Raw genomic sequence first — 21782 nt, forward strand, 5'->3', positions numbered from 1 at the left:
CTCCACAGTGAATACCTAAGGCCGTGTACACACGTGCGGACTGTTCGCCCAACTTTGTCCGTCAAACAGTTTCGGCAAACAGTCCGCTCAAAATTAGCATGGACGGACATGGCCACACACGACGGACGAACAGTTTGCTGAAACCGTGCGCGATGACGTGAACGGCACGTACGACGGGACGAAAAATACGACGTCCTATACACTGCATTATAACTTTCGGCGTGTAAATCCTAAAGGTTTCAGCGGACAGTTTTTCGGAAATTCCGTAAAACCTTGTTCGTCAAACTGTCCGCTGAAACTGTCCACTGAAAGCCCACACACGAGCGGACTGTCCGCCCAAACACTGTTCAGCGGACAAAGTTGGGCGAACAGTCCGCGCGTGTGTACGCGGCCTAAATCTTTTTTCAAACGTCTACACCGCCTCATCGCCTCTTTCCTGTGGGGATCCCAGTCCCCCAGATACAGCTGGACCACACTGATACGCCCGAACTCTCAGGTTGGCATGGTATGTCCAGATCTATATAAGTACTATTTAGCCACCCAGCTAGTTACAGCTGCCTGGTGGCTCAATATGGACATCTCCAGTCCAGCTACCCAGATTGAGACGGCAGTGCTGGGATCCCTTGAGGCGCTCACATTTTTACTCTTTCGAGGCCCCCAGCCCCCTATCCACTGACATCCTCCAAATACCCTAAACAAGCAATCTCACCCAATGCTCCCCTTTGGCGAAACCCAACCCTAGAGCACATCTACAAATTACCTGAGCCCCATGCCTGGACCAAATTTAACATAAAAACGGTGACACAGATTGCCTCCAGCCAATCCCTAGTCCCGCTTTCCAAACTTATTTCTGACTAACATACCACTGTTATTATTTTCGATACCTTCAACTCTCCGATGTCTTCGGTTGCCAATTCTCCAACTCCCCTCCTCAACTGATCCAGTCTTCACTAGAGGACCTCCTTAGGTCAGATTGTGCAAAAAAAAACACCTCTCAATTGTACTCACATTTGATTATCACCTCTCTTCCGGCGTTGGAAAAGCTAAGATATAAATGGTCCCATGACATCCCTGATGTTGACAACGATGACTGGGACGACATATGGGATTTCCCTTTTAACTCCCTGGTCTCTCTGAGAGACCGCCTGATCCAATTCAAGATAGTTCACCGGGCGTATTTTACCCCTCACAGATTACACAAAAGGAACCCTGACTCCCCTCCCGGGTGTTGGAGATGTAGTGTGATTCCTGGGGATTTCACCGATATCTTCTGGACCTGCCCAGCAATTACCAGTTACTGGAAGGAGATTTTAGACTTTATCACGCAAATTACCTCTGTGCCACTACAACCATCAATGGCAATCTGCATACTAGGCCTGATAGAGCAACTAATGCCTATGGTGGCAGGACGCATGCTTGTGGGACTCTACTATTTTACGCCCGCAAAGCCATAGCTCTTAAGCCGCGTACACACGTGGCGGACTGTCTGGCCAACTTAGTCCGTCAGACAATCCGACGGACAGTCCGTCATACTTTCGAATGAACGGACTTGCCCACACACGGCACTTTTTGAGCGGACTAAGTCCGCCATACTATCCGCCCTACTTTTGAAATGAACGGACTCGCCCACACACGTGGAGGAAAGTCCGCTCATTTCGAGCGCGTCTCCAGGTAGGCGGGGCCCGCGAAGGAGACGTCGCTGACCCCGCCGCCTGGTATGGACTTAAAGGGGAACTCCAACGCCGAAAAAAATCGGCGTGGGGGTCCCCCCCAAGTCCACAACAGACCCTTGTCCGAGCACGCTACCCGGCCGGCCAGGAAAGGGGGGCGAGCGAGCGCCCCCCCTCCTGAGCCGTACCAGGCCGCGTGCCCTCAACATGAGGGGTGCCTTGGGGAAGGGGGGGCCGCGCGGCCCCCCCACCCCAAAGCACCTTGTCCCCATGTTGATGAGGACAAGGGCCTCTTCCCGACAACCCTGGCCGTTGGTTGTTGGGGTCTGCGGGCGGGGGGCTTATCGGAATCCGGGAGCCCCCTTTAAGAAGGGGGCCCCCGGATACCGGCCCCCCACCCTATGTGAATGAGTATGGGGTACAATGTACCCCTACCCATTCACCTGTAAAATAAAAGTACAAAAAAAAACACAACACACGAGATAAAATACTTTATTGCACAGCTCCGGGGGTCTTCCGTCTTCGGGGGTCTTCTCGCCGGACTCCTCCGCTATCTTCTTGTAGCTCTTTTGCTAGCGGAAGAGTCCGGCTTTCTTCCTCGCCGCCGGCCTCTTCTCCCGACTTCGGGGGTCTTGTCCCCCTCTTCGGTTCTTCTGCCGGGCCACCGCGCCTTCTTATAGCTCTTTTACAGGCGGTGGCCCGGTCTTCTGTCGCCGCCGCCGCCTTCCGTTCTTCTTCTTCTTCTTCTTCTTCTCCAGGAGATGTTGCCTCGACGATCTCTCCGGCCGGAATGCCAGGGACGCACTGCGCGGGCACTTATATAGGGACAATGGGCGGTGTCACATGGCTTTATGTCACATGGGTTGGTCACATGGTGACCCCGCCCCCTTACGATGTCATAGTCCCCATGTGACATCAACCCATGTGACCAACCCATGTGACATAAAGCCATGTGACACCGCCCCATTGTCCCTATAAAAGTGGCCGCGCAGTGCGTCCCTGGCATTCCGGCCGGAGAGATCATCGAGGCAACATCTCCTGGAGAAGAAGAAGAAGAAGAAGAACGGAAGGCGGCGGCGACGACGGCGGCGACAGAAGACCGGGCCACCGCCTGTAAAAGAGCTATAAGAAGGCGCGGTGACCCGGCAGAAGAACCGAAGAGGGGGACAAGACCCCCGGAGTCGGGAGAAGAGGCCGGCGGCGAGGAAGAAAGCCGGACTCCTCCGCTAGCAAAAGAGCTACAAGAAGATAGCGGAGGAGTCCGGCGAGAAGACCCCCGAAGACGGAAGACCCCCGGAGCTGTGCAATAAAATATTTTAACCCTGTGTTGTGTTTTTTTTGTACTTTTTTTCACAGGTGAATGGGTAGGGGTACATTGTACCCCATACTCATTCACATAGGGTGGGGGGGCCGGTATCCGGGGGCCCCCTTATTAAAGGGGGCTCCCGGATTCCGATAAGCCCCCCGCCCACAGACCCCGACAACCAACGGCCAGGGTTGTCGGGAAGAGGCCCTTGTCCTCATCAACATGGAGACAAGGCACCCCCCCATGTTGAGGGCACGCGGCCTGGTACGGTTTAGGAGGGGGGGCGCTCGCTCGCCCCCCTTTCCTGGCCGGCCGGGTAGCGTGCTCGGACAAGGGTCTGTTGTGGACTTGGGGGGGGCCCCCACGCCGATTTTTTTCGGCGTTGGGGTTCCCCTTTAAGTCCATACCAGGCGGCGGGGCCAGCAACGTCTCCGTCGCGGGCCCCACCTACCTGGATACCCGCTCGAAATGAGCGGACTTTTCTCCGGGCGGGAAAAGTCCGCTCATTTCAAAAGTACAGCGGACTGGCACACACACGGGCGGATTGTCTGCCGAAATGCGAGTCCAACGGACTGTATTACGGAAATTCCGAAATACTTAGTCCGCCAGACTGCACGCTGAAAAAGTCCGCTGAAGCCCACACACGAGCGGACTGTCCGCTGAAATGTGTTTCGGCGGACTAAGTAGGCCAGACAGTCCGCCCGTGTGTACGCGGCTTTAGTTGGCGCAAACCAACCCCCCTCCTCTCTCCTTGTGGAAACAACTCATCAGCAATAGCTTACCTCTGTATAAAGACACATATGCCAAAAAAGGCTGCCCCAACAAGTATGACAAAGTCTGGTCTAAATGGTTGGTGGATCCCTCCTCTGCTTCGGACGTCTCTTAGTAGAACCTGCACAAATTAGCTCTCAAGTGGGTGCCAACTGTGCGCAATGAATATATCAGATGTTATTCCATCCTATAAAAATGTTAACTACAGTATCCAGTGACCCAGGGAACTGTGCTGATGTATGAACAAACACAATCTATGCTTTATGCCTGCTGTCTAAGTATGACATAACTAAAATGAGGGATCACAATGTTGCCATGTAAGACCAATGTATGTTTAAAGAGAAAGTAAACCCTGATGAGTTTACTTCCTCTTTCATTCCCTGCAAAGGCAAAGCATAATGGACTACTATGCATCGCATAGTAGCCCATTATGTGTCACTTGCCTGACACAGGAGCCAGCGAAGTCGCCGCTGTCCCCTGTAGTCCGCCGCATCCATCTTGCTGGTGGCGTCTCGCAGCTCCGCCGCTGTCATTCGGCGGAGCCGCGATGACGTCACTCCCGCACATGCGCACGGGAGCCGACACGCGCGGCAGATCCATTGTTCAGTGCGCCTGCGCGCCTGCGCATGCGCCGCAGACAGCGGTGCCTGTCTTCAGGCAAATATCTCCTGAACCGTATAGGTTTAGGAGATATTTCTTGGACCTACAGGTAAGCCTTAATCTAGGCTTACCTGTAGGTCAAAGTGGTTTGTAAGGGTTTACAACCACTTTAATTGTTTGTTTTTTGTTCTGCTCATTGTAAATAAATAAAAAGATATTTAAAAAAAAAAAAAAATTGCGTGGGGTCCCCCTAAAACCCATACCCCCTTCAGGTCTGGTATGGATTGTAAGGAGAACCTTGCACAAAATAAAAAAAAAATGGTTTAGGGGCCCCCCCTCAAAATCCATACAAGACCCTTAACCGAGTGTGCAACCTGGCAGGCTGCAGGAAAAGAGAGGGGGACGAGAGAGCCCCCCCCCAAACCGTACCAGGCCACATGCCCTCATCATGGGGAGGGTGCTTTCGGGTAGCCCCCCAAAGCACCTTGTCCCCATGTTGATGGGGACAAGGGCCTCATTCCCACAATCCTTGCCCGGTGGTTGTGGGGGTCTGTGGGTGGGGAGCTTATCGGAATCTGGAAGCCCCCTTTAACAAGGGGACCCCCAGATCCCGTCCTCTCCCCTGTGTGAATTGGTAACGGGGTACAAATGCACCCCTACCATTTCACAAAAAAAGTGTCAAAATGGTAAAAAAGACAAGACACAGCTTGAGACAAGTCCTTTGTTAAAAAAAAAAGTCCCACAAAGTAAGTTCACACTACCCGATGGACTGAAAAAGGAAAAAAAAGAAAAAAGCTGCATCAATGGGAGGCTCCCATGTTCTGACATGTCCTTGCTGTGACAGCTCCTGTATAACTGAGGGTGACGTAACTGGGTGACCCCGACCCCTCTGACGCCAAGGGGAAGCCAAGGGGAAGTCCCTATGGCTTCCCCGTGGCGTCAGAAGGGGTGGTGTCAACCATTTACATCACCGGGTGGCCCCGCCCCCTCTGACACCACAGGGGAAGCCAAGGGGAAGTCCCCGTGGCTTCGTGGGGGGGGGGGGGGGGTCACCTGGTTACATCATTGCTTTTTTTTTTTTTTCCGGCCCATCGGGCGGCGTGAACTTACTTTGGAGGACATTTTTATTTTTTTATTTTTTATAAAGGACTTGTTCCAAGCTGTGTCTTGTCCTTTTTACCATTTTGACACTTTTTTTGTGAAATGGTAGGGGTACATTTGTACCCCGTTACCAATTCACACGGGGAGGGTGGAATCTGGGGTCCGCTTATTAAAAGGGGCTTCCCCTTAATATTCATACCAGACCCAAAGGCCCTGGTAATGGGCAGGGAGGGGGTACATCCCATGCTCATGCTCATGCTTATCTGTATCTATAGTGCCGAGACCCGACAATTCATTATATATTGATCAGTTTTAAATGAAAAATTTTCCTTTAGAAAGTTCATTTTGCTGTGGTACTGTTCTAAACACGAGAAAAATGCACCACTTTACAGGCATACTATAGACACCCCCAGACACGATATTTAAAGGAATATTTCATTTTTATTGTTTCACTTTAAGCATTAAAAAAAAAAATCACTGCTCCTGAGAAAACTTCAGTTTTAAAAAAATTGCATTGATACATGTCCCCTGGATTAGGACCCAGGTCCCAAAACACTTTTTATGGCAATAACTTGCATATAAGCCTTTAAAATCACTTAGCATTTTTGATTTTTCATGTTCGTGTGCCATAGACTTTAACGGTGTTCGTGTGTTCTGCCAAATTTTTTGCTTGTACGTATGTTCTGCTGCTAACTGAACAGATGGGTGTTCGGCTCATCCCTAATGATGAGGTCACAATGTAGTGCTCTGGGAACAAGATTAGAGATTTTTTGAATACATTCTGGTGTCACTTTGACTTTGGATAGAAGTAATGGGTATGTATAAATTGGTCTTTGGGTGTTGGTGGTGCCTTCCCACTGTAACCCTAGAGAAGTAATCTTAACGAAAGCAAGAATTGGCCTTGCTGTAAAAAATTGCAATACTATGCACTTGTCAAACAGGTGCAGAAAAATTAGTCTTTGGGTGTCGGTGGTGCCTTCCCACCGTAACCCTATAGAGGTAATCTTGATAAAAGTAAGAATTTGGCTTGCTGTAAACAATTGCAACGATATGCACCTGTTAAACAGGTGCAGAAAAATTGGTCTTTGGGTGTTAATTGTGACCATGAAACCTATACCAATAACATTCTTCCAGATGAAATGATTGAACACCCTCAAAGCTAGGCAGCCTCAAAGTCCCGCAGAGATTCCACCTCCCAAAAAGACTTAATCGGTGACATTGGCATCAGGGGCTTCATAGCTGGTAATCCAGGACTGATTCATTTTTATAAAAGTCAAACGGTCCACGGAGTCTGTGGACAGACGTGCTCTATGATCACTAATGAAACCTCCTGCAGCACTGAATTCCCTTTCTGAAATAACACTGGATGCAGGGCAGCCCAACAACTCAATATCATACTGGGCAAGTTCTGACCAGTGGTCTAGTCTCATGACCCAGTGGTCTATTCTCATGACCCAGTAACTCCATTTCTGTTTTGGCTTTGAGGTAATCATCCACCATGTGATGCAGATGCTGCCGATGGGATGTGGAAGCTAACAGCCCTGGGCAGCGAGGACTAAGAAAATTCCGAAATGCCTCATGTAGGCGAATGCCTTCTCCAAAGCTTCTTTCTTGAGCAACAAAAGACTCAAAACAAAGTTTTCCATGACACTGTAACCTACTAGAGTCAGGAAAAACATTCAATAAAATCCTCTTTAACATGTCCTCAAGAGATTTTATCTTCTGCACCCTCTGTGGGGACGGGACGAGTTCTGAGACCTTCCCCTCATAATGGTGGTCAAGGAGGGTTGCCAACCAGTGATCACCCTTCTCCTATATGCCACGTATTCTTGGGTCCTTTCACAGACTTTGAAGCATGAGGTTGCCCATGTGCCTCAAATTTTCCAAGGCTTGAGAAGCAGACTCCTCAGGGTCACTCAGGATGACAGCATCTGGAACTTCCTCCTCCCAGCCACGTACTATTCCCAAGGGGGGGTTGGAATGCCATTGCTTACAGATTGACACATGTCTTCCTCTTCTTTGAAGCCTATGAAAGCACCAGAATCCTCTTCCCTTCTCTCCTCCTGTGTTCTGTGACATAGGAATGATGTTGTCTGGATAAAGTAGGCCTTGAGAGGAAAGGAAGTTCTCCTCTTCCTTCTGCTGCTCTGCCTCCAGTGCCCTGTCCGTAATGCCACAGAGTCTGCTCCAGCAGGTACACAACAGGGATTGTGTCACTGATGCATGCACTGTCACGGCTCACCATCCTTGTGGCCTCCTCAAATGGTGATGATACAGTGCATGCATCCTTAATGATCAGCCATTGGAGTGGGGAAAAAAGCCTGTCGGCGTGCTGTACTGGCAAAGGTACTCATTGACGGCCATCTGCTGCATGTATAGCTGCTGCAGCATTCCCACAGTTGAGTTCCACCTGGTGGGCATGTCACAAATCAGCAGTGTTGGTCATCTTACTTTAAAAAAGTAATTAGTTACAAATTACTTCTCCCAAAAAGTAATTGTGTTAGTAACTCCGTTACTACATTGGAAAAGTAATTAGTTACTCAGCAAAGTAACTGTGACAGGGGTGGCAACGGTGGTACTTGGGGGGGTGGCAGTGGTGGTGGTGTACTTGGGGGGGTGGCAGTGGTGGTGGTGTACAGTACTTGGGGGGGGGGGTGGCAGCAGTGGTACTTGGGGGGTGGCAGAGGTGGTGTACTTGGGGATGGCAGGCAGCGGTGGTACTTGGGGTGGTGGCAGCGGTGGTGGTGCCATCCTCTCCCCCCACCACCACTGATCTCATCCCTACCCTATCCCCCCATCACCTCTGTTGTAGAAGTGATGGTGGGTAGGTAGGGATGGGATCAGTAAGAAGCAGAGGTGGTGGAGGACTTGGGATGGATCAATTGCACTGCAATTCGAATTGTCAGACAGTCACTTACTTGAATGCCTCCAGGGATGCCTTTCCTCATGGGGAGAGAGAGAGACCCTCCCGTTCACTCGATTGGTGTCAGCTGAACAGCTGACTTAATTTTTCATTGTCCGCCCCGCCTCCCTACATTCTCTCTCTCTGGATAGGCGGGGCGAGATGGGGCGGTCTAGACAGTCTCTCTGAGTCTCAGCCTCTTCTCAGCTCAGCGGACAAAAGCCCCCCTCCCCGCGGCATAACGAACGGCCAGGCAGCGTGCCCACGGCTGGCCTCCCGAGCGGTAGATGTAATTGAGGTAACTCCGCCCAAGTAATGGGAACTGCGTTACCATGAGCGGAAGAGTAATCAGTTAGATTACTCGTTGCCCTCTAAAGTAACTGCGTTAAGTAGCTCCGTTTATTTTAACTGAGTTACTTACATCACTGCAAATCAGGCGGTTTATGGGCAGGTGGAATTACCCCTGAATTTCAGCCAACCAAGCACTGGATGTGTATGACTGCCTAAAATGGCTACAGACTTTTCTGGCCTGCTTTAGTACATCTTTCAACCCTAGGTACGTACTTAGGAAACACTGCACCACCAAATTGAGGCACCACACATGTGTCAACTTTCCCTGTCTAAGGGCAGACAGGAGGTTTGAGTCATTATTGGACACCATCATTCCTGGCTCCTCTGGGCCTGTCTCTGCAGAGCTGCAAGAATCACTGCTCCAGTGTGGTTTCTGTCCCCTAAACACACCAGCTGAAGCACTGCATGGCACCTTTTAGCCTGATTCCGGGAATAGCCCTTTGAACGCTTAGGGGGTACCTGATGTTCATAGGACAATTCTGCAGAGGAGGGTATGGAGGTGGCGGAGAAGGAGGAGGAGGAGGTAGAGCTCACAGGTCTGGCATCATCAGCACCAGCTGTATGGACACATGGGGGCACAACAAGCTGCAGCACCATCCGTCCTGCATCCTTTCGAGTTGCAAGCAGCATTACCCAGTGTGCTGTGAACGAAATATATCATCCCTGCCCATGCTTGCAGTAAAGTGGATTTTACGGCGGACTGTGTTGCCCAACGATGCCAGAACATTCCCTTCCACGTGATGGTAGAGAGATGAAACGGCCTTATGTGAAAAGTAGTAGCGACTCAGAACCTCCAATTGTGGTACAGCACATTGTGCGAATTCATTGAAGGGGGCAGAATCCACCAGGCTGAAATGCAGAAGTTGGAGAGCCAGCAGCTTTGGCAAGCTTGCATTCAGACGCTGGGCATGTGGGTGGCACGGACTGTATTTTTTTTCCGCAGCAGCAGATGGGGCAGAGAAACTTGCCGGCTATAGTCTACAACTGGTGGTATGCTGCTGGTAGATGTGCTGCTAGGACCTGGGACTCCCTGTGCTATACTATCATCCCTGTCAGTGGAGGCTGCTGAGAGGTAATGACTCAGTATCACAGGAGCAGACTGAAGTGGGTAAGGAGGAGGGACAGATTTTTGCCCCTTTTGTGTGGCTTTTAGGTGCTCTTGCCAATGGGCTGAGTGGTTGAACGTTAAATGCCTTGTTAAGCATGTGGTACAAGATGGTTGGTGTTTTTTGCCACCTTTTATGAGACACAGTTTGCAAATAGCAACAGTGCGATCTGCTGCTGAAAAGGGCCCAGACAACTGAGCTTTGGGGAGTGGGTTGGGAGATAACAGCTGCAGAATGTGATGGAATAGGGTGGTTGCTTTCTACTCTTTCTTGATGTCGGCCTCCTCGGGATTGTGCTGCCTCACCTTCAGTTTCCTCCTCTGCTTATCTGGCACCCAAGTCGCATCAGTGACCTCATCATCATCTATCTCCTCCATCTTCATCATTACCACTGAAGACAACTTGGCAATACGCTGCGGCTTAGGGAACATGAATGCCAATTTGTGTACCAGTGTTCCTCCTTCTCTGTAGGCTCATATTCCTGTCATCCTCAACCTCAAAACCAACATCTGAATCCAGTAATGGCTGGACATCATCAAGGAGCAAGTGGCTGATGCTGTGGTCAAATATTAAATAAATAGCTGACTCCTCAATGGCTGATATGGGGGCTATGGCAGAAATAGATGTGGACAAGGAGGCAGGTTTATCCACTCTGGCAACTGGAGGGGACTGCACACATGCCTCTACTTGCATGACAGAGGATGAGGAAGGTTTAGAAAGCCAGTCCACCACCTCCTGTGCATGCTGTGGCTGGATAGCACAGGCAAACTCAGCAAACAGAGGAAATGATGCCCCACCTGAGGACTGACCACCAGGTTCTCCTTTGCCCGTGGACACATTTGTTGCTGGCCCTCTTACAATGTCAAGGGAATGTCTGCCTCTCCTTGTTGTCCTCCCAGACATTATTGGGAGGGAGGGGGTGGTGCTTTAAGCAAGTGTAAAGAAGAAGTTTAAATCTGTACTTAGGTGCACTTTAATCAATGTAAAGAGGTGTTTGGAGCACTTTAATTTGAGTACTCACACTACACAGACACACTCCATGGATACACTATAATATACTGCAATATAATGAGCCAAACGTACAGTGACACACAGAACTATATGGCGTTAAACTGGTAGTAACACACACAGAACTATATGGTGTTAGACTGGCAGCAATGCACAGAGAAGTAAATAGCGTTAAACTGGCAGTAACACACGCAAAAGTAAATGCCATTAAGTAACTCACACAAAAGGATATGGCGTTAAACTGGCAGTAAGGCACACAGAAGTAAATGGCGTTAAACTGGCAGTAACAAACACAGAACTATATGACGTTAAACTGGCAGTAACGCACACAGAAGTAAATGGAGTTAAACTGGCAGTAACGCACACAAAACTATATGGTGTTAAACTGGCAGTAACGCACAGATAAATAAATGGCGTTAAACTGGCAGTAACACAATCAAATAGATGGTGTTCAACCATCACTACACTGACATTATCTGAACTGTCCCTACTCTAGCTATACACTAATGTAAAGATTACTGGCATGGGGGTTTATTTACAAAAGGCAAATCCACTTTGCACTGCAAGTGCACTTGGAAGTGCAGTCGCTATAAATCTAATGGGTGGATCTGAAATGAGTGAGAGGCTCTGCTGATTTTATCATCCAATCATGTGCAAGCTAAAATGCTATTTTTTATTTTCCTTGCATGTCCCCCTCGCATCTACAGCGACTTTACTTCCAAGTGCACTTGCAGTGCAAAGTGGATTTTCCTTTAGTAAATAACCCCCATGGTCTCTCTACACTTCAGTGAAACTATCTGAGCTGTCCTACTCTAACCGCACACTATGCAAAGCTGAACGATGGTCCTCCTCACTACACTCACACTATTCCTAGACTGACACTAAACTAATATTCTACACTGACAATTGAAGCAAAATAGCACAGTATAGCACACTAACTATTAGCACTGAACAGAGCCGTGTTCTATCTCTCCCCACGTCAAAATCACACTGAAAATGGCTGCCATTGAAAGAATACTTTTATACTGTGGGGTGGGATTGAGCCATGATTGGATAAAGTCATGATGACAGTGTCCAATCATGACTCTGACAGCGCTCTGTGCCCTGTAGTGCTTCAGCTAATCAGGGCTTACAATGCACTGTTCAGTGCCTCATTGCATTGTCGTCCGTTCGGGGGGTCAAACAAAAGGTAGAACGACCCGTTTTTTCGGCTGTTTGCTGAACGTCCAAACAGCGAAAGTTCGGCCCGAACTTATGATCGGGCTGAACCGTTCACCAGTCCCTAGTCACGATGGCCATCACAGGATCGAGAAAAAAAATCTGCTATCTACTTAATAAACATTTCTCCATGTAGCATCCTACTAAAGAAGTTAGACAGATGTTAGTGTTTGTTTTTGAAGGTTTGGCTTACTGTACTCAGTGAGCTGCAGTTTATTAGTTAGGCCTGATCTGTGTGCTCTGCTGCTGCTAGTCTGCTTGATATCTCCCTCCGTATACAGGTAACTTGAGAAGTTTCTGGATGATATTTGTGGAGCTAGGCAGATGGCAGCATGAATATTGATACAGCCTCTGCTTATCCCAGAAAGGCAGGCTCTGAAGGCGGGGTTTGAGACTGTATTTATTCTGCACACAGAGCTCTGGGTTTTGTTCCAGAGTGGAGAAGTCCTGCCTGAGGGGGGCACACTGCCCTCTCAGGCTGCCATGTGGAGGCCTCAGGTGGGTGACCTGACAGAGGAATGCTGGAACCCAGGTGCTTAGAAGAAGCTGACTGAGGGGAGCTGTCTGCCATAGATCTGTCTGGTATCACCGGAGGGCACCGCTTGAAAGATTCGCATACCACCTTCTTTTAGGGATCTGAGATGCCATTCAACCTGAAAAAAAGTAGATTCTGGGAGATGTCAAGGTGTGTCACTATAAAACATGTGCTTTAGGAACACCCAACGTTCTCCATCCCCACCAAAAAATGCAACACCATTGTATAGTTTGCATGATGTATTTTCTTTAGCCCAAGGACATCTGTCCATACAAGCCACAGGATCCTAGTCCTGTCTGGGTACAGGTAAATAATATCAACCTATACAGTATGTGCATTTTAGCCTAGAGTACAGAAAGCAATAAAAGCATAATAAGAATTTTTCCTAACCCCATATGATTATGTCAGATTTTTGAATCTCAAAGCGATGCATTGGGGGTCATTTACAAAAGGAAAATCCACTTTGTACTGAAAGTGCACTTGGAAGTGCAGTCGTTCTAACTCTAAGGGGTAGATCTGAAATGAGTGGAAGCTTTGCTGATTTTATCATCCAATCATGTGCAAGCTAAAATGCGTTTTTTTATTTTCCTTGCATGTCCCCCTCAGATCTACAGCGACTTTACTTCCAAGTGCACTTGCGGTGCAAAGTGGATTTTCCTTTCGTAAATACCCCCATTGTTTTGTATAGAAATGTTGCCTTTTTATATTGTAGGCCTGTAATTCTTTGTAATGACATACTTAAATCTGTCCAAACAAGACAAAAGGGAGGTGAAATAATTTGATACGGTAATGTAATTCTGTAAGATTACAGTGTACTGTACGTGTTATGTTTTTTGTACTTTTTGAATTTGCCGCCGGGCTCCGCCCCCATGCGTCGCGGGGCTCACAGGGAACAGAGCCCGGAACACAGAGCATCGTGCGGATGATCCAGCGGAGTGACATTGCAAGATCGTGGTGAGAAGGTAAGTACGCTGTACCAGGATTCTGCAATGCAATCCCGAGTGTGGCTCGGGGTTACCAATAATGGTACTGAAATTTAACCCCGAGCCACACTTGGAAATACAGCCAGGAAGGTAATAATTAAAGTACATGTAAGCCTAATTACTAAAATCTCATATGAACTATAGCTTGTTTATGTAATTTCAAAATTAATTTTCAATATATTTAAACCTTCAGATTTCATTAGTAATCCCTGGTGATTCTGCACTGAAAGTCAGGCTCTTCCTGATATGGGGTGACAACACTCCTGCCATCACACAGGCTACTTATGGAGACTACAAGCAGCATACTGATCCACATTGCACAGGCATGTTCCACTGTTATCACTACCACCCTGAAAAATGCCACACAGCCATCACTGGAGGGCATGTAGCCAGTGGCTGCAAAAGGCAGCAGGAGATCAGCAGCCCCAAGATGAAAAAAAAAAGTGAAAACAAGTATTTCATTTATAAATTGGCAGTTGTTTTTGAAACAGAGCTTTAGAAAATTAAATTCCATTCAGTTAGTTAAGCACAACTCTAGACTGACAGCTAAATATATGTAGCGGATGACATTTGGCTGTGTTTGGAAGTTCTGCCTGGTCATGTGAACGTTGAGGTGCACATGACAGGCCAGAACCAGGTCTGGTTGGATGTTTAGGTATTGGCCTTCTCGGAGCCAATCAGTGGGAGTGCCAGGGCCCGCTGAGGAGTCTGGAAAGGGGTACTTAAGGGTGTGGGTCACGTGTTCGAGGTTCCGGAGTTGTTCGTGAGGCCCGTGTGGTCTGGTCTGGTTCCAGGACCGGGGTATTCCGGTGAGGGGTCCCGGTCATGGGGTGTTCGACACCCCACAACATGTTCCTGTCAGTGGCCCCTGATAGACCTGTCTTGTCTGAGGTAGGGATCCGTCTGTTCCCCAGTCTCGGACCCGGCTGGTCTGAGGCGCAGTAACTGAGGGAGGATTCTAAGTGTCCGGGTGTGCTCTCGGCTTGGAGGGACACCGCAGCTCGTGACCAGGGGAGGACTCTTCGGAGGGGGGCCGGCAAGTGGCATCCTGAGAAGTGCCTGGTTACTGAGTTGAGAAGGACATTGACGAATTCACACTTTTCCAGTACCATTGAAGAGACGGGAAACATTCCAGGTATGCAGGAAAAAGGTTCCTATTCACCCTTAGTTGATTGTTCAAGTTTGAGTCAACATGCTGACTGCCATGATCTCTGGCTAGAGATCTGTTCAGCCTTGAAGTACCCAGCTACGAGTGGCTACTCTCTGGGTGGAAATAGCGACTTTGCAAGACCTGCAGTTCAAGGTGCCTGAGTTCTTCACCCGTGCCCTCTGTTCCCTAAGAGACTGTGTTATTTGAAAGTTCTTATAGCAAAATAAACCTTTTGAAAAAGGACTTCATCTGTGTCAGTGTAAAAATCGTTGGGTATCAACCCTGGGAACCCCTAGAAGTGGAAGAGCAGGCCAAGAGAAGGTAACTGGTAAGCCCATAAAGTCAAGGCCGCCCCGCAACGGATTTGGCCGCTACATATACAATTAAAAAGACCTGGGTGAACTGTGCTTTACCAAGTGACTTGTAATTCTGTTTGCTTAGTGTTGTGATTTAAACACGTTTGCCACATTGCATGGCCAGGCAAAGAGACCTCTTTATTACACTACTCAGCTTTGCAGCTTCCAGTGTCACTGCTCTTCCTCCACCCTGCCCATTGGAGAATGAATTAACTTCATCAGCTATATCGTTTGTGCAAGAAAGTGACCCAGGAAACTGTAAAGCTGAATGAGGAAAGCATAGCCATATTTATGACTATGTAATGTAGTAGAATTGTGTAAATGACAAGACTGGTTGAGCAGAAGTACATTCTAGCTGGATTTTTATAGGACTAGATTTATTGCCAATTAAAAGCTGTAAATACTTAACCAAAACAGATCTAAAGTTCATCTAAACCCAAAACTTTTGATTAGTTTTCACCAGAATAGAGAAGAGATAGAACCCCTTTAGATCTTTATTGCTGTGTGTGTCCCCACTGGGGAGATTCACTGTCTCTTCTTTTTTTTTTTAGAGAGACCACAGTCACTGGGGCTGAGATTTAAAAAAATAAAAATCCAAAATTATAAGTCATCAGAACAGGATTAGAAGGAAGATTTTCAATGGGGACACTTATTCTGATGACAAATAAGAGGGTATTTTTTCTCTCATCTTATTGTGCCTACAAAACAGGAGATAAAGAAAAATCTTCCCAATAGGACATAGATGGCAAAAAAGACAGGGATTTTATCAATTCTCTAGGGTATCAAAAACATGCTTGTAGGTTAACTGGTTCCTTTCTGGCCTTGAGATTGGGACCTTAGTTTGTAAGCTTCTTGAGAGCAAGGACTGATATGAATGTTCTGTATGTAAAGCATGTATAGTATAGTTTGGTGTAAAGTTTTTGCTTTAGATATACTTTACTTCGCAGGACAGACAGTTTCAAAAGATTAATGTTAAGATGAAAATTGGAGACACTGAACAAGCAGAACGCATCCCATGGGTGAGTTTTAATGCGCAATTTTCATGTCTGACTGGCGTGTACTTTTTAACTTGTACATCAGGAAACAGAAAGCCGATCTGCATTTCAGATTTTCAGGACCGTGAACAGCTCTCTATCTAACAATTCATCAACTCTGACACCCCCGAGACTCATCATCTCTTACAGCACCGGAAAACGCTGCTTGAAATTGGGCCAGCAAGCAGCTTGGTCAGCGTTAAGTGAAGGTCTCTGTGACCTCCTGTGTTTAATTACCCACCTTTTATAGCTACTACTTCTACCCTGCTGTATACTTCCCGCTGTCTCCTCTGCTTCCTCTTTCTGCAGCAGTAACATTACCTTCACCCTGACTTTTGGCATTCCCTCCTCTTATTTATATGCCCATAACAATAAACTGAGCTGGAACACAAAATTGTATCACAGAGAAGTAAAGCTAAAGGCATGTGTGCTAAAAAGATGCCCATCGTGTAGAAACTTGGTGATTACAGCTTTGCAGAACTCTTGGCTCAAATAAATGCAAAATCAAGTCCGCAAGGTACATCTCGCTGTTTTTTTTATTAACATTGGTTTGTTTGCGTGAAAAAAATGGGGGCTAAATTAGGTAGAATGATTCATGATATTGCACAAAAGTCTTTGAAGTTGCATAGATAAACTTATGAGGCTACGGAGAACCACATTCTCAGCTCCCAACCTCCCAGTGCTTTAACCTTTCCCTCTTGGAACACCCTCCACTGTATTTTTAAAATACATTTACTTTTTACCAAAGTCTTCAGACTGGTCACATGACAGACTGAGTCCTTTTACCTTTTAGATCTTCTCCAGGCGTTGAGTAATTACAGTGTCAGTGCTAGGTGCCGTTGTGATAACCTGCTTTGGGGGAGGTCCATGACACCAAGCACTGACAATATTTCCTCAGCCTTCAGGGTTAAATGACACTGGGCATAAATGAACTCATAAGACTAAGGACATCCTGTGGTGGATAAAAGGCACTGCAGGGAACTGCATCAGGGATGAGTTTTGCAGCCATAGCCTTTCCTTTTGTTCCTGGGTCGCCTTTTTTTGGACTCCCCATCTGCTCTGGGTCCAGGTGATTTGGGAGTTGGATTTACCACCCATTTGATGCCATAGACCCAGTAAAGAAGCACTGATTTTTTTTTCTTACATTTATTTAAAGTTTTTTGGAAAAATACAAAATACAGTATAGGAATAGAAACAGGGCAAATCAGCCCATCTGCAGGGGAAACCCCTCTGTCCAAATGGTATTTAAAGAAAAAGCAAAACAAAAAAATGTGGTTACACTGGAACATAGCTAAAAGCAGGGTCCTCTCATTTATGCTTGTTTGTTATAACTCCGGGACTCCGGAGTATTGTTCAGGAAGAAGAAGAGGAAGAAAGGGGGTGGGTGGGAGGTGTGCAATCAGAGGCTCAACCCCAGTGGTATCATACAGTGATCACCGGAAGGAATCGAGGGGGGCCTGTGACTGGTGACATACACATGCATCCGAAATGATATCTTCTCATTTGGCAACAAGGCGTCTGGCTGTGTATCTCCACGAGTGACATTTAATGGAGGAGGGAAGTTCGGCTTTGAGCCAGGGGATTTCACAGCGCAGAATGTCAATAAATTCTTGCTCCAGTTGGGTCCAACATTTGGCATCTTGGCTACACCAGTCTGAAACTCGCTTGAGATGTACCACTCTATGGTATTTTAAAGTGTTTGGAAAACCCAAACCACTGCAGTGTTTAGGGTATGACAGTAAAGTGTGAGACAATCTATACAAATTATGGGGGTATCTAATAGGGAGGGTCTGCAATAGGCATAGCAGCCTTGGAAGAATATTCATCTTTAGAACACTGTTCCTCCTGAACCAAGGAAAGCATTTGGCAGACCACTTCCTGAGGTCACGTTGTAAAGTAATCAGGAGTGGTGGAAAGTTAGCCAAAAAAGTCTTTGTAAGTGAGAAAGCGAGGTGAATCCTCATATATCGGATATGTTGCCGGTGTTCTGGCAAAAGAGCCAACGTGTCAAAATCTCCAATTACATCACTTCCGTTTTCTCTCCAGCAGTAGTAATTGCAGATCTGGACGACTTGCCTCTTCTCAATGAAGACCGGCAGAGTATACACTACGGTATACGGCGATTTGGCTGTTTTGATAGAACAGCTAAGCAGTAAAAAAGTTGTCGCCGCCTTGGAGGTGGCCATGTTGTTGGTTAGTAGCAGGCAGGGTAACAATGCCCACTCATTATATTGTCTACAATAGTGTATACACTGCCAGTGTTCATTAAAAAGAGGCAAGTTGTCAAAATATGCAATTACTACCGCTGGAGAGAAACCGGTGATGTAATTGCATATTGTGACAAGTTGGATATTTTCAGAGAACACAAGGCCCATTGAAAAGAAAAATAGGGCATCGGGGCATCCATAGTGGCTTGTGGGACAATAATATTTAGGGCTTCCGACGTGCCAAAATGTATCTTGACGTTAGATAGTGTACTGTACCAGCAGGATTCTTCAAAGAGGTTCAGGAGAGATGTGAGAGGTTGGGTGATGAAAAACAGTTCGTCTGCGTACCCTGTGACTTTATGATCTTCCCTAGGTGTACATAGGCCTGAAATATTTGGATTTGCCTGGACATGGCACAGAGAGGGTTCCAGTGTAAGAATAAAAATAAGAGGGGAAAGAAAGCACTCCCCTTGCCTAGTTTTGTTGTCCAGTGTGAACTCATCACAGAAGTGATCATTGATTTTGACCCTGGCAGAAGGAAAGGGATAAAGTTTGTCTATCCAGCAAATATGTGAGTGTCACACCCCAAATACCGAAACACTGCTTTAAAAAAAAAAAATCTACCCAGTCAAATGCTTTTTCAGCATCTGTAGACAGTAAAAGCTTTGGGGTGTTAGTGGCGTGTGTCAAATGGATGACATTTAAAGCTCTGATGGTGTTATCTTTCATTTCAATGTCAGGTACGAAGCCTACCTTGCCCGGGTGGATCAGACGCTGAATATAAGGTTGGAACCTACTGACCAAAATTTTAGTGAAAACCTTAAAATCCACATTGAGGGCAATTTGCACATTGGGCCCCATCTTTATCCTCCTTCGGGATTACAGTTATGGTTGCCCTCAAGGTATCCATTGGAAAGGGTCAGGGTAAGGATCGGGGGAAAAAGTTTTATAGTATATGTGGTTTCATTGTGGCTATAGCTGCTAGAAATTCCCCTCCCAGAGGCAGTATGAGTTATGAAGGAACATGATTTAGATTTTCGGAGTACCCTGGCTAGCATTTTCCCCAGTTTGTTACCCCACTCAAACAAGCAGGGTCTGAGTTTTATAAACTGAGTTTTAATTTTGGACAAGAGCAAGGAGTCCAGTTTTTCCTGTGGGAGTTCCGCAAGTTTCGACTGAGCCTGGGATTGTTTAAGAACCTGTTCGAGAACACTTATTTGAGTCAAGAAGCATTGGATTTTATTAGCATCACATCTAACAACAAAGTATATTGATTTCTTATTATTTATAGTATATTACATCCCTTAGGGGGGAGTCTACCCCAAAAATCACATGCACCCCCACAAAATGCTTTCCATTATACATTTAACAGACCAAAATGGAGCAGATAAGAGAAGTTCATTGTTGGAGTTCATTTAAAGTTTGCTACAATTCACAGCTCATGCTTAATAATCATAAAGAAATCCTTCAATATTTAAAGTGATATTAAAGGTCATTTAAAAAAAATAACAAGCATCGTATACTTACCTGCTCTGTTCAATGGTTTTGCACAAAGCAGCCCTGATTCTCCTCTTCTCTCCTCTTCGCACTAGTTCGTTTAAGGCTTATATGCATGTTTGGGGACCTGGGTCCTGCCCCAGGGGACATGTATCAATGTAAATTTTTTTTTTAAAACTGCAGTTTTTTCGGGAGAGGTGATTTTAACAATGCTTAAAGTGAAACAATAAAAGTGAAATATTCCTTTAAATTTTGTACTGGGGGTGTCTATAGTATGCCTGTAAAGTGGCGCATGTTTCCCGTGTTTGGAACAGTCTGAGAGCAAAATGACATTTCTAAAGGAAAAAAAATAATTTAAAAGTACTCGTAGCTATAATGAATTGTCGGTCTCATCAATATACATAAAAGTCATTCAAAAAAACAGCAAGGGATTCATTCCCTAACAGGAAAACCCCTAACCAAAATAAAAAAAAATAATGTGTGGGGGTCCCCCCAAATTCCATACCAGGCCCTTCAGATCTGGTATGGCTATTAAGGGGAACCCTGAGCCAAAATGTAATAAAAAAATGGTGTGAGATCTCCCAAAAATCCATACCAGACCCTTATTCAAGCACGCAACCTGGCAGGCTGCAGAAAAAAGGGGGGATGAGAGAGTAACCCCCCCCCCCGCTCAAACATTGGGCTCATTCCTAGCTGTGATTAACCACTGGCTACTGCTGCTGTCTCTCAGCCAATGAGGATGCAGAGTCCCGGGAGAGCAGCTGATCTCATGCACATTGCTGGATCTTGTTTGGGTTGGGGTAAGTTTTGGGGGGATTAGCTGCATATTGAAGCCTTCAGAACCACTTTAATACAGGATGATTGCCAGGAAAAGAAGAACTCCAGTCAAAATGTACACTCCCTATACCTCTACTAATTTTTTTGTTACTTTTTACAGCAAATAAGCTACATTTTTTCCCCTCTAAATGTTTATTCTGAATTGGTGTATGACACTTACTGTATGTCAGGGCAAAATAAAAAAATAAAAAAAGCAAATTCTGTACATCTCCCCCCATGCTATATCTCTTTAAATATACAAATGCTGCAAGTACAAAGAAAAACCTGATGATCTGCCAGAAATCAAGTGAGCTGCTAACTTCCTGTTTGGGCTGACAGCCTCTGCTACTTTGAAATACCAAGCAGTGTTGTCAGCACTGCATTCTGGAGTACAGAACTGTGCCTATCCCCCCACCCCTCTCTGTCTCACAGGCATATATTAATATATTTCCTGCCGAACAATGCTGCTGCCTTAATTGACCCACACATTGTGTGCGGGGAAGAGGGCTCTTGGGAGATGTAGCTCTGAGGGTGTGCCTATGTCAATATGAACTGAGCCCCAGCGGCTGTTCTTGCAAGGACTCTATGCTACACAGTGTTGTGGGAGTATTTTACTTATTTTTTTCTGCTATAGGAACAGTGTAGAAAAAAAACAAAAACCATGCAAAGAAATGATCTAGAGGGACATAGGAAGATTTGGGGGTAAAGTCGGATGACTAGACAAACACTTAAACTCACTAAACATTGCCTACCTGCTGAATTTCTTTACAAGACTTGTTTTAGAAGGGTTAGACCTGCTGTCTGTGTCCTCTTTAGGTAGATCTCCAAAAACCCTCATGGAGTCGCTGTGATCCCTTCCCTGGTGCTAAAACCAGGGCTGTACAGGGCTGTACAGCAGCGGGAAGATTAAAGTCCTCACTTTCAATGATGCATTGCACACCCTCATTTCTATCAATTACATTCCGTCTGCATGAATCATTGACATTACTGGGAGTCTTTACAGAACGCCGCAGTGCGAGAAGAGTTATTTCTCGAGTACATTTTAATAATGGAAACCAGGGTTTAGTGTTTTGCAGACGTCTTCTATATTACATTGACACATTCAAGCCAGAGGGAATCTTATCTGCCATGGGCCATGGGGCTTCCCAAAATCCAGTATAATAACAAACTC

Source organism: Lithobates pipiens, unplaced genomic scaffold (assembly GCF_037356315.1).
Source record: "Lithobates pipiens isolate NorthernLeopardFrog02 unplaced genomic scaffold, aLitPip1_a1.2 Scaffold_8, whole genome shotgun sequence".
In the NCBI taxonomy this organism is placed as follows: Eukaryota; Metazoa; Chordata; class Amphibia; order Anura; family Ranidae; genus Lithobates; species Lithobates pipiens.